The sequence below is a fragment of the Tetrao urogallus genome (genome assembly GCF_951394365.1).
Source record: "Tetrao urogallus genome assembly, chromosome: 4".
Taxonomy (NCBI): Eukaryota; Metazoa; Chordata; class Aves; order Galliformes; family Phasianidae; genus Tetrao; species Tetrao urogallus.
In genome coordinates, this window is record NC_136817.1 from 330,479 (window position 1) to 344,888 (window position 14,410).

General features: G+C 42.3%; 1 pseudogene across 1 annotated transcript in view; it reads left to right on the plus strand.

Annotated features, from left to right (window-relative positions):
• Positions 1-237: 237 nt before the first annotated feature.
• Positions 238-14,410, plus strand: part of LOC306945805 (osteoclast-associated immunoglobulin-like receptor) — a 70,280-nt pseudogene continuing 56,107 nt past the window's right edge. Inside the window, exons 1-3 of the transcript in view lie at positions 238-286; positions 405-683; positions 765-996. The product of the transcript in view is annotated as an osteoclast-associated immunoglobulin-like receptor (transcript). The remainder of the gene's footprint in view (positions 287-404; positions 684-764; positions 997-14,410) is intronic.

Genomic DNA, 14,410 nt, shown 5'->3' on the forward strand with positions numbered 1-14,410 from the left:
AAAAAGCCCGCAAACAATACGCTCTTCTTTACGAGCTCTACATCTATGTTCTATTGCCAGCTCCTGTATCTGTGGATCTAGAAAAGGGATCTGCAGACACTCCCTGTCCCCACTGCAGTCTCGCTGTCCCAAGCTGCTCCTGTCCCAAGGCACCAATGGCGCTGGCCCTCCTCCTGGGTGAGTGACAATGGGGACGTGGTGCCACGGGGGTTGGTGGCCCTGTGTGGGACCAGGACCATGTCCCTTGCAGGTTGGTGGCTGGTGGCAGCGAGCAGGGCAAAGCAAAGTGAATATGAGGACGGGGGAAGAATGGGGCCAGAGGGAGGGGAGCGTGGTCAGTGGGCCATCAGAGGGGCACAGGAGGGTGTGCAGGGAACAAGGCTGACTGCTGTCCCCTGTCCCAGTGCCCTGACCCTCCCTGTTGCTGCACCCTAGCCAGGGGTTAGAAGTGGGGGACAATGTCACCCTGCGGTGTCACCTGCCCCGGCCATCTGCCTGGGTCCGGCTCTGCCAGGAAGGAGGTTTCACCCCCTGCATGAAGAAGTGCAATGTTCAGGACATGGCCGTGTTCTGCTTTGCTATCACAACGTGGGTGCACACAGGGACGTATCGTTGCCAGTACCGGCTGTCTGAGCCAGCAGAGACATCAGAGATGAGTGACCCTGTGGAGCTGGTAGTTACAGGTGAGTGCACTGGGGTCAGAGGGAGGCCCTGAGCTGTCCTCACAGGCCCAAGTCCCATCCATTTTCTCTCCCATCATGCAGATCACTGCTTCCCCCCACCTGGCATTTCCATGAGCCACAAGAGACGTGTGGGGATGGGGACCAACATCACCATCCGATGCAGGAACATGTACCAAGGGGCCACCTTCCTGCACAAGGATGGGCACTCGGCCCCTGTCCAGCAGCAGGACCCTGATGGTGGGGGCACGGCCACCTTCACCCTCTTTGGGCTGACTCCAGCTGACACCGGCACCTATAGGTGCTCCTACCACATGTACACCTCTCACAGACACCTGGAGAACTCCTTCAAAATTGCAACTGCTTCTCTGGAATCAGACACTGATGCATTGTTTCTCAAAAGCAAGGTCCACATTCCCACTAGTGTTACGCTTTCTCATTTTATGTTTTAGTCACACGTTACAAAGAAGCTTTGTTACTCATATATACTGACGACACGTTATCTTCAGCCCAAGACAATGACTCTTCAGCTAATGCCACCCAGGCAAGCCGGATGATTGGTGATGCTGAGAAGGCTCAGGAACATTCTTTCTTGAAACAGGCCAAAGTCCATTCAAAGTTCAAACCTTGGCAAAATGCAAGCTTCGTATTTATTTACACAATAATACTATTGGACTATGGATCAACGAAATAAATGAGTCCCATTCTTGCAAAACCTGTTGCTGGTTCCATTGCACTCTTCTGGAAATCTGCACAGACAGAAATGAAATTCAGGAAGATTCCTGTGTTGCATGCAGGAGATGGTCGCTGCAGTGATCGTGGGAGAGAGCTGTCGTTAGAAAACTGTCATGTGAATTCACAAAGCATATCAAGAACGAGACAGCACCAAAGCTGAGAAACAAGGGTGTTTTTTCCTAAGACAGATAAGATTGCAAGAGAAGATGCTGCTTTCCACAAAGCATCGCATTTTTTTTTTTTTTTATTTTTAATATTTCAATTAGTAAGCAGAAGTGGATATATCCACAGCCCATAACAATTCATGGAATTCCTTTGTTGTTCTTTCATACCCCTACAAGGCTTGGCAAAGATGCCCAGTACATTATCAAATGTGGAAAAGCTGCAGTTAGGTTTGTCACAGGAAGCAAGCTTCTGAAGTCCCTGCAACAGGATAGTACATAAGTGCCGTTTCCAGTTCTTTAAAGACACCAGTTGTCAAGTGAACTAAGGAGATAGGAGCTCCTAAAAAGTCTGCCAATGTGAAAATGAAGTTCCTTACTGATCGTATCTGAGCTACTACCTCTAAAAACCACCACTACCTGGCAGATTACATTGTGGGAAAGGGGTTACAGCCATCAGAACTATCAGAACAGCCTTCGTGTCTTTTATGCCCTATCAGCCAACGCTTCTCTCTCCCTGCCCTGGTTCCCCATTGGCTGAGTACTGCAGGCTCACCAATTTCCCAACATTCCACTAAACATACAGGTACTGGCTAAAGATGAACGGTTGCTAGCTAAGCGTATATTGCTAATTCTCACATTTGCTCATTCTGCACTAGGCCACAATTCCTGGAGACCTGCTGTCCTGGGATAGAGGTAAGTTGGGAGGAAAAATGTAGGGGAGCATCACTTGCATTCCTCCTAATATAAAGGAGGGGCAGTTTGACCTCTTGTCAGAGGCCCCTTAAGTTGTTCTTTTGCTGAGGGCCTCTTGGCAAAACAGAATAGCCTATAATACAAAAGTTACAATTTTGGTACTTCTGAAGTATTTCATCTTATCTACTAAGTGTGCATAAATGTGGAATAATAAGCCACTTTCTTCCAGAGAGGCTGTGCACGCCCCGTCCCTGGAGGTGTTCAAGGCCAGGTTGGATGGGGCCCTGCGCAGCCTGCGCTGGTATTAAATGTGGTGGTTAGTGGCCCTGCATGTGGCAGGGGGTTTGGAGATTCATGAAGCTTGAGGTCCCTTCCAACCCTGGCCATTCTGTGATTCTGTGATTCTGTGACTCCTCCGGCTGCTATTACTGGTGAGGAGAGCAGCTCTGTTTCCTGGGCTGATGGATGTGGTCCTGGCCCCAGAGGCATGCATTATATAGAGCGCAAGGTTCTGTTCTGTTCTATTTTGGGCCCAAACTTTTGTTACTTGCATTCTCTATAAGTGTTGACATGGTGACAGTGTCAAGCTCTTTACCAATCTATTGGCCTTTCTGGTTTGAGCAAGAAATTGCACTTCAAGTAGGTGCACTTGTTTTAGTTTGTGGGATAATTTCTACTCCTATGGTATCATATCCTTTTGATATTTTACAGTTGAACAACTAGAGTAATAAAGACAGAGAGTTTTGGCAAATGCAGAAGCAATCAAAGCACAGAAAGCAAAGCTTTGTAAGAGTTCCATAGCTTGTATCATATCTGATCATAAATTGATAATCATAAATTAAATAAAATATCTCCATGGCTTTACCTTCTCCAATCAAAACGGAAAGGACTCATAGCCCCTTACAGTGAGGATTATCTAGTTAGGTTTTATACACCAAGTGCTCGGGAAAACTGTAGCAATTACTAACAGTACAAAAAGAAATTTGAGATAATTATAGCTGGCTAATACATTGTAGCTATGTAAAGAATGGAGGAGAGGCAGAATTCAGAAAGTTTTCAGAAATAGTTCAAAGACGTTAAAAAAGGTGAATTCCTGAATGACTGCAATGCACCCTGAGCCTTCTGAGTCCATAGGATGGCACTGTGTAGGCCTCTCATGCTGCTGCTGAGACCTTCAGCTCCAATTCTATCTGATCCAGACTGAATCTTCCTCGTTCATTTGTCAGTCCATCACCAAGAAAAAGCCCAGTCCCTCTCCTCTGCAAGCAGATGCAACAAGGGAACCCCAGGTTATGAAGGCAATATTTACATCCAGATGAAGTTTCTCACTTTTACTTAGGGCCAGCCTGACTTCCTTGCTGGCATCCCAGTCGTCCCACTGCCAAGGCCCGTCACCTCTTCTGGAAAACGCAAGTGCAGCAGTGCTTCTTCCTTGGCAGGGGACAGGTAACAGGAGGAGGCCCCTGGCCTCACCCCATGATTAAACAGTTTTGAGAGAAAGTGTGTGTGCTCATCCACTAGAAAAGGAGGCTGTTTGCATAAGGGGCTTCTCAAATAAAGCTTATGTACAGTTCATTGAGTGCTTTGAAAATTCAGGCTGTTTACAATGATTCTGATTTTGTAAGAATCAATTCTTACAGAGTCTACACTTCCTGAACAATTGAACTAACATTGTATTCCTAATAAACATAAATGTAATTTTAATCAATACACGTGTTGTATGTTTACACAATCCCAACTCACCTTTCTGAAACATTCTTTGGACTTTTCTGATCACAAGAGTATTGCACTGAGTGCAGGTGTCCAGTTGTGGAAAGGCCTGCCATAATGCTGATGTGTGGTGTGAAACTGGGGTGCTAGACACAACTAGTTCCAGCCCACTGCTACTCCCTCCTACTGCCCCACAGGACCCATTAGCCAAAGGGCAGGCAGCTCAGAGGGAGTGGAGCTCAGAAGAAAGATCCCAGAAAAGAGTGGGAACACCTTGGAAGAAGGTCATGGAGAAGGTGCTATGTGCCCCCAGCAACGCTCACCCTGCAGCTCCTGAAGAGCGTATGCTGGATCAGGGAGAGGTGTGAGGAGGAAGGGAGAGCGGAGAGGAGCTACTCTGCGACAGATGAAGGAGTCAGAAACGGAGGGGTGAGGAAGACCTGCTGAGCAGGGCATGGGATGAATAAATGAAATTTATTTTCCCGAAGTTAAATTTGTTTGACTTCTGAGGTAATATTCCCATGGGCTTTCCCCTCTCTCTCTGGCTTTCTGTGCAGGGGGAGTGAGAGAGAGGCTGAGTGAGTGTCTGGTGGCCATAAAATCAACACACCAAATACACTGTGGCAAAAGCAATAGAAAATCAATATACATAGATTGACAAGTTACAGTCTCAGCACCTCGATTATTAGGAAGTCAGGTAGATCTTGATGCATTATACAATAGATGTTCTTATTGATGGTGTCGATTGCGTGAGCAAATTATGCCTTTGAAGTGAAAATTGTACAGCAGATTCCATGTGTATGTATGAGGTCTGCTTCAACAGTAACGTCTCCTATGTGATTATATTCGTCCACAAGATCAGAGGCCGACGCTGGTGGTGTGACAATAGAGGATGAACCTTCTCAGCAGTATTCCACTACACGTACATTACATACCTGTATACATACATACGTATATACAGGCGTATTAGTGTATAGTGTATTTAGCTAACATTTTGACAGTTACCTGCTTTTTTCTTTTTTTTTTCTTTTTTTCTTTTTTTTCAGTTTCATACCACACATCAGCATTATTTCTCCAAAGGTGATAAAGGATTACATATTTTCTATGGATATTTTCTTTGAGAATTCTTTTTTTGCCCTCGAATATACAAAATCCGAACATCCATGCTGCTTGTGATTTCATGCTCCTTCTGAAAATTCTTGCTTTTTTCCAGACAAGAAAACGTATATTTGTGTGATCCGTGTTTTATTATTTTTAGATCAAGTGATGACCGTTAGTCTTCTCAGTAAGACTGACATTCACTACCTATTTTTTCCATAAGAGCGCAATCCTTATTCTTGAGATGTAGTTAATATAGCGAGGCTAGAAATGATGGGAGCCACACCGAGCTTGGTCACTACTTCAAAGGTATCATTTTAAATCATATCTATTGAAAGTGAAACTGCCTAGTCATTTCTGTAAGCTAGTTGAGCTTATTTTGATAGCATACGTTTAAAGCGTGGATCTGAATGATCTTTTGTAAAATCTGGTGATATTCAGAAGGCAGACACCTTTGAGGTCTATAGAATAATAACACTTAGTTATACCAGTTATTAATCCACGTTTGCTCACGTTACTCATCCTTTTAAGTGAAGGTTGGGTGTCACTATATTATTGAAGTTCAGGGAAATAAAGTAAAATTGATTTTCAAATGGATTCTAAGATTTCATTTGTGTTTTTAATCCCTCTTTAGAGGAAGACAGCATGTCAAGTTATGCAGTTTTACACAGTAGATTGAGGCCATGATCTTGGCTTTATAAACAAATACAGCAACAGTGGTAGTGAGAATCCATGATTTTATTTTCATGCAGCTTGAATGGTCTTTTCTTACTTTTATGTAATTATTATTACTATTTATTTGTATCATTTTTATTAATTGATGTTTTTAATTTATGCAAGTTCTGAAAATAATCAACTGGTTTTCCTTGGCCAAAACAAAACACCATGAGGTTTCCCTCAGGTGGCCGTGGCCTCTTAATTGTTTGTTACTCCTAGTGGCTTCTTCTCTACTAATCAGTTTGTAGATGACCTGTTGAAGAATAATGAGGTTTCCTTAGTTGAGTGAAGTATCAGAATATCGGTGAAAGGGTGTCTGTAGTCAATGTTTTTCATATTTGCATTAAAGATCATAATACAAACAGATTTCTGAGATGGACATATACTGGAGTCACTTGGAAGCAGACAGACAAACAGAACAACCAAGCTAAAACAACCAACTCAGCCCTCCCAAAACCCCCTGTCTCCCCCCCCCCCCCCCCCCCACACACACACACACAAACAAACAAACAAACAAACAAAGAAAAACGAAAGCAACAGCCATACAGATAGACAGACAAACAAAAATAAAAACAAAAACAAAAAAAGAAAGAAAAAAGAAACGAAGAACAAGAAAAAAAACCACACAATGGAAACTACGAAAAAGACAACGAGAGATACAGAGTGATGGGGAAGAGAATTGTCAGCAATACCTGTAGACAGTATCTTCTAGAACTAACAGTGCAAAGGCAGATATACCTATGCAATAATAACACCAAAAACAAGATCACTACTGCATTATAATTCATATGTCATTCTTTCTAGGAGGCAGTTCTTTTGTCTATGACGTAATCCTGGAATGCAAGGAAATAGCAAGTATCAACTAGTAACAGTGTTACACTATCTCCAGCTCTAAAATGAGACTCCTTATCTGGTTTGGACTAACGGGCTTACAGCAGGTCAGAAAAAGACTTGTGTAAATACTAAGGACAGAGAACTTTCTAAAAAGTAAGCAGCTAATCAGCAGTATTTAACCTGAAGGAAAAAAAACCTATATGCTTTACTGTGCTTTGACTAATTATAGAAATATTTATAAGGCCCCATCCATACAGAATTCAGAGATTTACAGTACAAGGTAGTAAGAATCCCAAATGAATTTTTGTCCTTTTCTCAGAGCTGAAGTTAGAAAAGCACTGGACTGGGCTCCCCAGGGAGGTGGTTGAGTCACCATCCCTGGATGTTTTAAAATCCGTTTGGATGCGGTGCTCAGGAACATGATTTAGCAGAGGGTTGTTAGAGCAAAAGTAGTGTGGTTAGGTTATGGTTGGCTTCGATGATTTTTAAGGTCTTCTCCAACCTGAGTGATTCGATGAGTGTAAGTGAGAAAACGACCTGCCAGGAATCACAAAACATACATAGAAATTGTCTGTAGCTCTGTCAAGGGTTGAAGCCTAGCAAGAAACCTTTTTTAACGTCTTTGAACTATTTCTGAAAACTTTCTGAATTCTGCCTCTCCTCCATTCTTTACATAGCTACAATGTATTAGCCAGCTATGATTATCTCAAATTTCTTTTTGTACTGTTAGTAATTGCTACAGTTTTCCCGAGCACTTGGTGTATAAAACCTAACTAGATAATCCTCACTGTAAGGGGCTATGAGTCCTTTCCGTTTTGATTGGAGAAGGTAAAGCCATGGAGATATTTTATTTAATTTATGATTATCAATTTATGATCAGATATGATACAAACCATTGAAGAGACAGACCTCTGCTGTTACTGGGGCTTACTGTCTGGAAGTGCTTTTTGGGAGAGCAATTTGAAGGACATCATCCTGGGAGCTGGAGGCATTTCTAACTGTAGACAGCGCTGTTTAGGTCTGTTTCTGACCACCACAGAGCCAAGAGGACAGCTACCCCAACTCCTGTGAAGGGGTCTTATGTGACTGATGATGGGGTGAGGCCAGGGGCCTCCTCCTGTTACCTGTCCCCTGCCAAGGAAGAAGCACTGCTGCACTTGCGTTTTCCAGAAGAGGTGACGGGCCTTGGCAGTGGGACGACTGGGATGCCAGCAAGGAAGTCAGGCTGGCCCTAAGTAAAAGTGAGAAACTTCATCTGGATGTAAATATTGCCTTCATAACCTGGGGTTCCCTTGTTGCATCTGCTTGCAGAGGAGAGGGACTGGGCTTTTTCTTGGTGATGGACTGACAAATGAACGAGGAAGATTCAGTCTGGATCAGATAGAATTGGAGCTGAAGGTCTCAGAAGCAGCATGAGAGGCCTACACAGTGCCATCCTATGGACTCAGAAGGCTCAGGGTGCATTGCAGTCATACAGGAATTCATGTTCTGTGAGGCACTCACAGTAGGGGTTGCATGGGGAAGGCATCTGGCTTTTGATCTGAAATGTGCTGCATTTAACGCACTGCTCAAAGGGATGGTATGGGGCCAGAGCAATGGGAATCTGTGCCCTGATATGCAATTAAGTCATATTATGGGCCCTGCAGACAAACGTAATGCCAACAGAAAGATCAGAATTTCCCTTCTCCCAGTAGAAGCTTTTAGTGGAAAAGAAAATAAGGCTTAAAATCATACTTTTAGAAATATTATTGTTATCTGGGAGAGAATATCTGGACAGCATGCCAAAGGCAGCTGAATGAAAGGATTTTCATTTGTAATTGGCTTGAGGCTAATTTCTTTTCCATGAGGATCTCCTCTCGCAAGGTTTAATAGTAATCAGAGGGCTGAAGAGGCTTCCCATGCCCTTCAGTTGCAGTAGCGTGTGCAGTTGGGTGAAGTCTGTGTCCTGTATCTCAAATCCCTGGGCACTGCCTGCCTTTCAACTACATTTCTGGCTTTTCATCTGATATTCCTACCCTTGTTTACAGATGCTTGATTTTACCTTGGTAATCCAATTGGGCCACATCAGTTTTCTGCAATGAGGAACTATAAAAATGAGCACGGGATAATGAAGGTAAAGCTTATGAATTATTGGAAGGTCTTCTTAAATGAAAAAGAGATAATGACTGAAAAATAGATTTCAGATTTTTCTAAGGAAGTGCAGAATAGGTAGAACATTATTTAAGCATACTGAAATACAACCATTTGAAATCTCCTTTGAATTTCAGAATCGCATGCCTTGTGTGCATTTTATCCTTCACAGAGATCAGCTATGTGTTGGAGCTGTGTTCGCCTGTCACTGACCTGGTAGGAAGTTCCTATATGTGAAGTCTGAAAAACGCTGAAAAATAGATCGTGGGGAATACCACTATGACTCACTTTTCAAATAGAAATATGTCATTGCTACAACTGGATCATTATCCTCTTCAATAAATTAAAAACAAAACAAAACAAAAAAAAACAACATTTTGAAAACTCTTTTCCTCTCTGCCAAATTTGACTGAAAGGGGCCTAGAATTTCAAAGAGATATGATGCCAAGTGTCAGTGACGCCCCCTGCCATTGTAGAAGTTAAGTTCTGCAACCAACTGAGAGCAACAGAGTAATGTTAATCAAATCCAGACTAAACGGTGTCTTTTTTCCGTCTGCCTTCCTTTTCCAAGACTCACAAACTGCATTTCAGGTATTGCTGTCAAGAGTGACAAAAGTTGCGCTTGTAAGAAAAGAGTTATCTGCTCATGGGTAAGGTATTCTGCCATGTATTCATGTAGATTTGTACTGGCAGGGTCTGTCCTTCCATCTGCAATATAAAGGAGTTCATTCTTCTCTCAAACAAATTCCATTGTATGTACTTTGATGAAGCAGGTAAAATAAAATTTGTCTATTTTTTCTGCCAGCTCTCTGAGGTGGCGTATTAAAAGGTGTTGCTTCTCCTCACAGACGCTGAATCGATCACATGGATTTCTCCATTTTGCTGCTGAGAGGTTACAGATCAGTAGCACTATGCTGTTTACTGATGTCGGAGTATCAAACCCTCATTTCAGAAGACTTCTGACAACACAGCATTAGTATACAGCTCCCAGAAAGCTGAAATAACTCAGTACTCAGTAGTGTATCACACATGCTTGTCTTTCCAAGTCAAAGAAATAATGTGTGTGCATCTGAAAGCCAAGCAGAAGCTTGGTTACATATGTTTTCTTGGGACAAATCTACTTTCAGTTATTTTAACATGCTTAATAGAACGGTTTCATGTATATATATGTTTCATGCATATTGCCATGTTTCCATAGAATAATCAGGCTATAATTGCTGCGCCTGGAGTGTTTGCTGATTTTATTTCTTGCTGGGATGAATCTCAGCTGTATTCACTCCTCTCTCTGCCTTATTCTCAGATTTGGTCATTTCCTCCTCCTTTTTTTGGTTTCTTTTCCCATGCATTTATGAAAGTGCAAACTTTTCCACGCAGTCCTTTCCTTCCTCTGGTGTCCAGACAGTACTACTACCTCGTCTTCACACTGAGCTGATGAGATCTATTGCCACCCTGATTCAATCTGATCACGTAGTCAAGAACTTCCTTGTTGCTTATGTAATTTTTAAAACTTCCCCAACTATGCTTTTGAAGTGTTTCAGTCTCGTGAGGTTACTTCTGCAAGATCAAGGTTCTCAGAATTCTTTTATGCCTCTTCATTATGAATAAAAAGAGTATTTTCATCTGTAAACTGCATACATGCTCAGATTGCTAAGTAAACATACTACAGCAAACGGCAAGAAGGCTAAGCCTGTAAAATCCCCTTCATTGGCTGTGGTTTGTGACTTTGGTCTTGTATTTTCTGAGTTTTGTAGGACTTGCGTCTAACCCTCTCACCCTGTGTCGTTCATTCAGATGCTGTACAGGTCAGAGCACAAGTCTGCATCTGTACGTTTGAGATTTACTGCAGTTTGAGTCTAGCTTTAATACATTGCTTCCTTGTGTGAAGACTGATTCAACCTTAATGTGACTGTTAAACTGCAGTAGATAGAGACCGTGATTGACTACAGCTTGCCCAGCCCTGAGCTTGGCCGTCACGAGCACTTAGGCACTACTCCTGGAAAGCTGCTGAGTATAAACTTAGCCTGAGAAGATAGATCGGCTGAATTGTCTAATTTGTAACAGATGGACTTGCTGAAACACAGAAGTCTTTGTTATTCTATGGAAAAGGCCATTCAAAACTGAGGCAGATGTATGAAACGGAAAAATACGTAAGATTTTCTTTGGCTGTGGGCCACTCAGAACAACTTAGCAATTACAGTTGGTATGTAAGTAATGTGAAATCAGATGAATTTTTTTTTTTCTGAATCTGAAGTTTCCAAAGCTTCAGAGATGTCACAGATGAAATAGAATTAGAAAAAATGCTTTATGTAAGCAAGAATGAATTTGGTATTCCAAGCACTGTCATTCATAGTGGAAAATTCTTGGTGCTCGTGTACCTTAGATATCTACTGGGGTACTTCCAGATACATGCACTTAGGTACAAGGCATAGTATCTGCAAACTAATGAAGATCACTTAGTTCAGGCACTGAAACCTAGCAAAAAGCTATTAAATAAACCTGAATAAAATAGATTAACTCCACAGTGATCAACTGTTAGGATTCTAACAGGCTTTTATAACAAGTCTTTCTCTTGGATGCAGAAAATACCTTTGGAAAAGACAGATGGGAGGCTATCTGACTGATTTGTGAGAACAGTCAAAATGTGCTATGAGAAGGGATTTCCTCCCGGGTGACCCGCTGCACTGATGTCCAAGCTGCAGCTCATTTCAGAAGTGTTGCTGAGCTCCTTAGTGGTGCTTTGGGACAGCTTTTCCTTATCTGAAACCACTCCTTAATGATACCAAGGGTCTAACTAACTCGCATTGCTTTCAAATACCTGCATACTGAACAAACTCAATTACATGAACTTGATTGCTCTTCATTCTTTAGAGATAATTTGATTGGAAAATCTTGGAGTCAGCTAAAAGGATCCCATTCACCCCTGTGAGCGTAGGTGTTGCTATCCACGTTTCTTAGATAACGACAGATTTCTGTGAATTGCAGTTATTCAGGATAGGACAGCTATTACACTCCCCAGACTGGCTCCTATTGCATTGTAGACCTCAGTGTTTTTGCAACATGGTGTGTACCGCTGCTGACAGCACTTTGCTATATTCAAGATGAACCTTCTTTTGAGTGCAGTGATACCATGGTTTTCATATTGCTTTACCCCAGTCTATGCACATCTGATTGCTGTTGTGGGCCTTTCCCTGTACAGGTTTGATTTCACACACCTGTATCTACCTGTATTACATTGTACAAAACCTTTTGCTTGGAGAGTAATAAATGACTTTACCCCGGAAAGAACAGAAATATTCCTTCCTTCCTTCCTTTCTTCCCTCCTTCCTTCCTTCCTCCCTCACTTACTGCTTTGGCTTATTATTGAAATGCAGATCTCCTAGAGGTCTTCTTTCAAGTGTTTCAAATATTCTCTACAATACTTGTCATTAATTGATGGTATTGCTTTTTTGCCCACATTCTATTGATTAGATGGAGCTGGCCTCAGTATGAGCCTTGAGAGATTGCCATCCAGGAGCATTAAAGAGGTTTAAATCCCTTAATGTTCAGTGCTTCAAAAAGTATTTTATGATAAGGCAATTAAAAATGACCTGCTGCAGAAGGTAACAGGATCCCAGAGTGCGTTACAGGTATGGCTCAGCAGAAAATGAGCACTATATCCAATTTCTCCCCTTGGCCTCTGCTTATCTCATAACAACTGTCACTTTCAAAAAATAAAGGAAGCAACCCAGATCTCTGCTGGGTTGAAGGATGATGTTTTGTTGCAGTGTGGAAAGTTGCAAGTTCTGAGAAAACAATGACCGTTGAAAGGGGTCCGTTCATGGTGCAGGAAATCTGATTTCTGGAGCTGTGTGTGCATGTGTGTTCTCACTTCACAACTGCTTCCAGATAATGGGGCTACCAACTCAGGCAGGAACGGTAGGGTTGTCATCCTTAGTCTAAAGTTCAGATCTTCTTTCTGCCTTGTTACAGTTCATTTGAGGTGTTTGTAGCAATGCTCGTGGCGTTCTCTGTTTGGCTGCAACTCTGACTAAATGGAATAGAATGGTGAAGGAAAAGACAGAAGCTGGTATTCTCTGGGCAAATTTGCGTGCCAAATCCACCTTTAGCAGAAGAAAGATGTGGTTTTTCAGAACTCAGGAGAGCTGTACCCGCAAACACTACAGGCATATTTGATGAGCTTGCATTCCCCTTCTGTTGAATCAAAAACCTGGGCTAAGAAGGAATGTTCCATGTAGGGAGAAGAAGATGATAGAACGTGTTCCTTTCAAGGCTCGCGTGGGAAATGTCAGGTATAGTGCTGAAGGCACCATTCAGCCACGGGCCTTTTTTGCCAAAAAAGTCACAAGACAGGCAGCGCTGCAGAACTGAGTATTCTCCATGGATTTACTCATCGCCTGAAACAGACTGTGGCAATTGTCTTTATGATCATCAGCATATAGTTAAAAGGGAGCAGCTGACAAAGGTTAGGGCATACCAGTGAGCCTTTCCATTTTGAAAGATTTTCGTGTAGTCCTTGCTCATCTCTAAGTACTGAAGATTTATCAGAGTCACAGATTCCATCTGTCTTTCATCATCACCATGGAATATTATTCCAAAAGCTGTTAAGCTATTGCAAATGACCTTATCTGAGCCATGCTCTTTTTTCTGTTTTAACTTGAAATGCTTGTTATGTATTCATTTCATGTATCTCTTATTTTTGCCTTGCCTCAAGCTGGAAGTCACTCTAAGAAAGCCATCTAAAAAATTCCCTATTTAGTATGTGTGTACATCTCAGTGTGAATTGTAGTGTATGCTATCTTTGGTTCATGCTGTACTCCGTAATGTGGCAGTATGGCTGTACTCTTTCCAAAGCAGCATGCCTTTTCAGGAAGCAGTTCACCTCCAGCTGAAGTTGTTTCTGTGTTATTGAACTGTAAGGGGGATAAGAAATGCCACGTGGAAGAAGCAGCTGTGCTGGCTGCTTCTCCTCTGTTGTCTGGGGGAACATCTGATAAGGTGCCCATCTTGTACCTATCTGTGGCTCCAGTGGAATGTGTGGCAAGGCAGAAGCAAAAGACTTGAACTTTGCAGCTGGGAAAAAAAGCCTACAAAATAAGGCAGTTACACACAGATTGAGATAAAAGTGACAGATGTGAATGATGAAGAAGTCCGTGTAATATCTGACCTTCTTCCTCAAAGCAGAGATTCACTGTCAGACAGGCTGCTTCAGACATTGATCTCATCACACAACTGAAGCAATGACAGCGTTTGCTTACTGCTTAAAGGGAGACCTCCAGGGTAAATGCACAAACAGGTGTACAAGAAGAGTTAGCAGTTGTCACTCTTCCCAAATGCACTGTGATATGGGATGTGTTCAAGGTAGCAGACTTGCTGGAGGGGCAGATTTACTTGCAGCTTTATAGGAGACCTGAGATATCAGTGCAGAACTTTACGATAAAACACCGTTAGTAAAATCTATTGAAGAGGTGAATCCTCCTAGTTTCTGATTTCCTTGAAGTTTGTGACTCCCTAATCATGAAACTAAAATTGGTATTATTGAAAATCATATGTTTGGTTATTTTGATCCAGCTGGACTTTAGTTTTAATATTTGCCTTCCTGCCTATCGGGGAACTTGAGTAATTTTACCCTGCTATGATATTGTGCAGCTC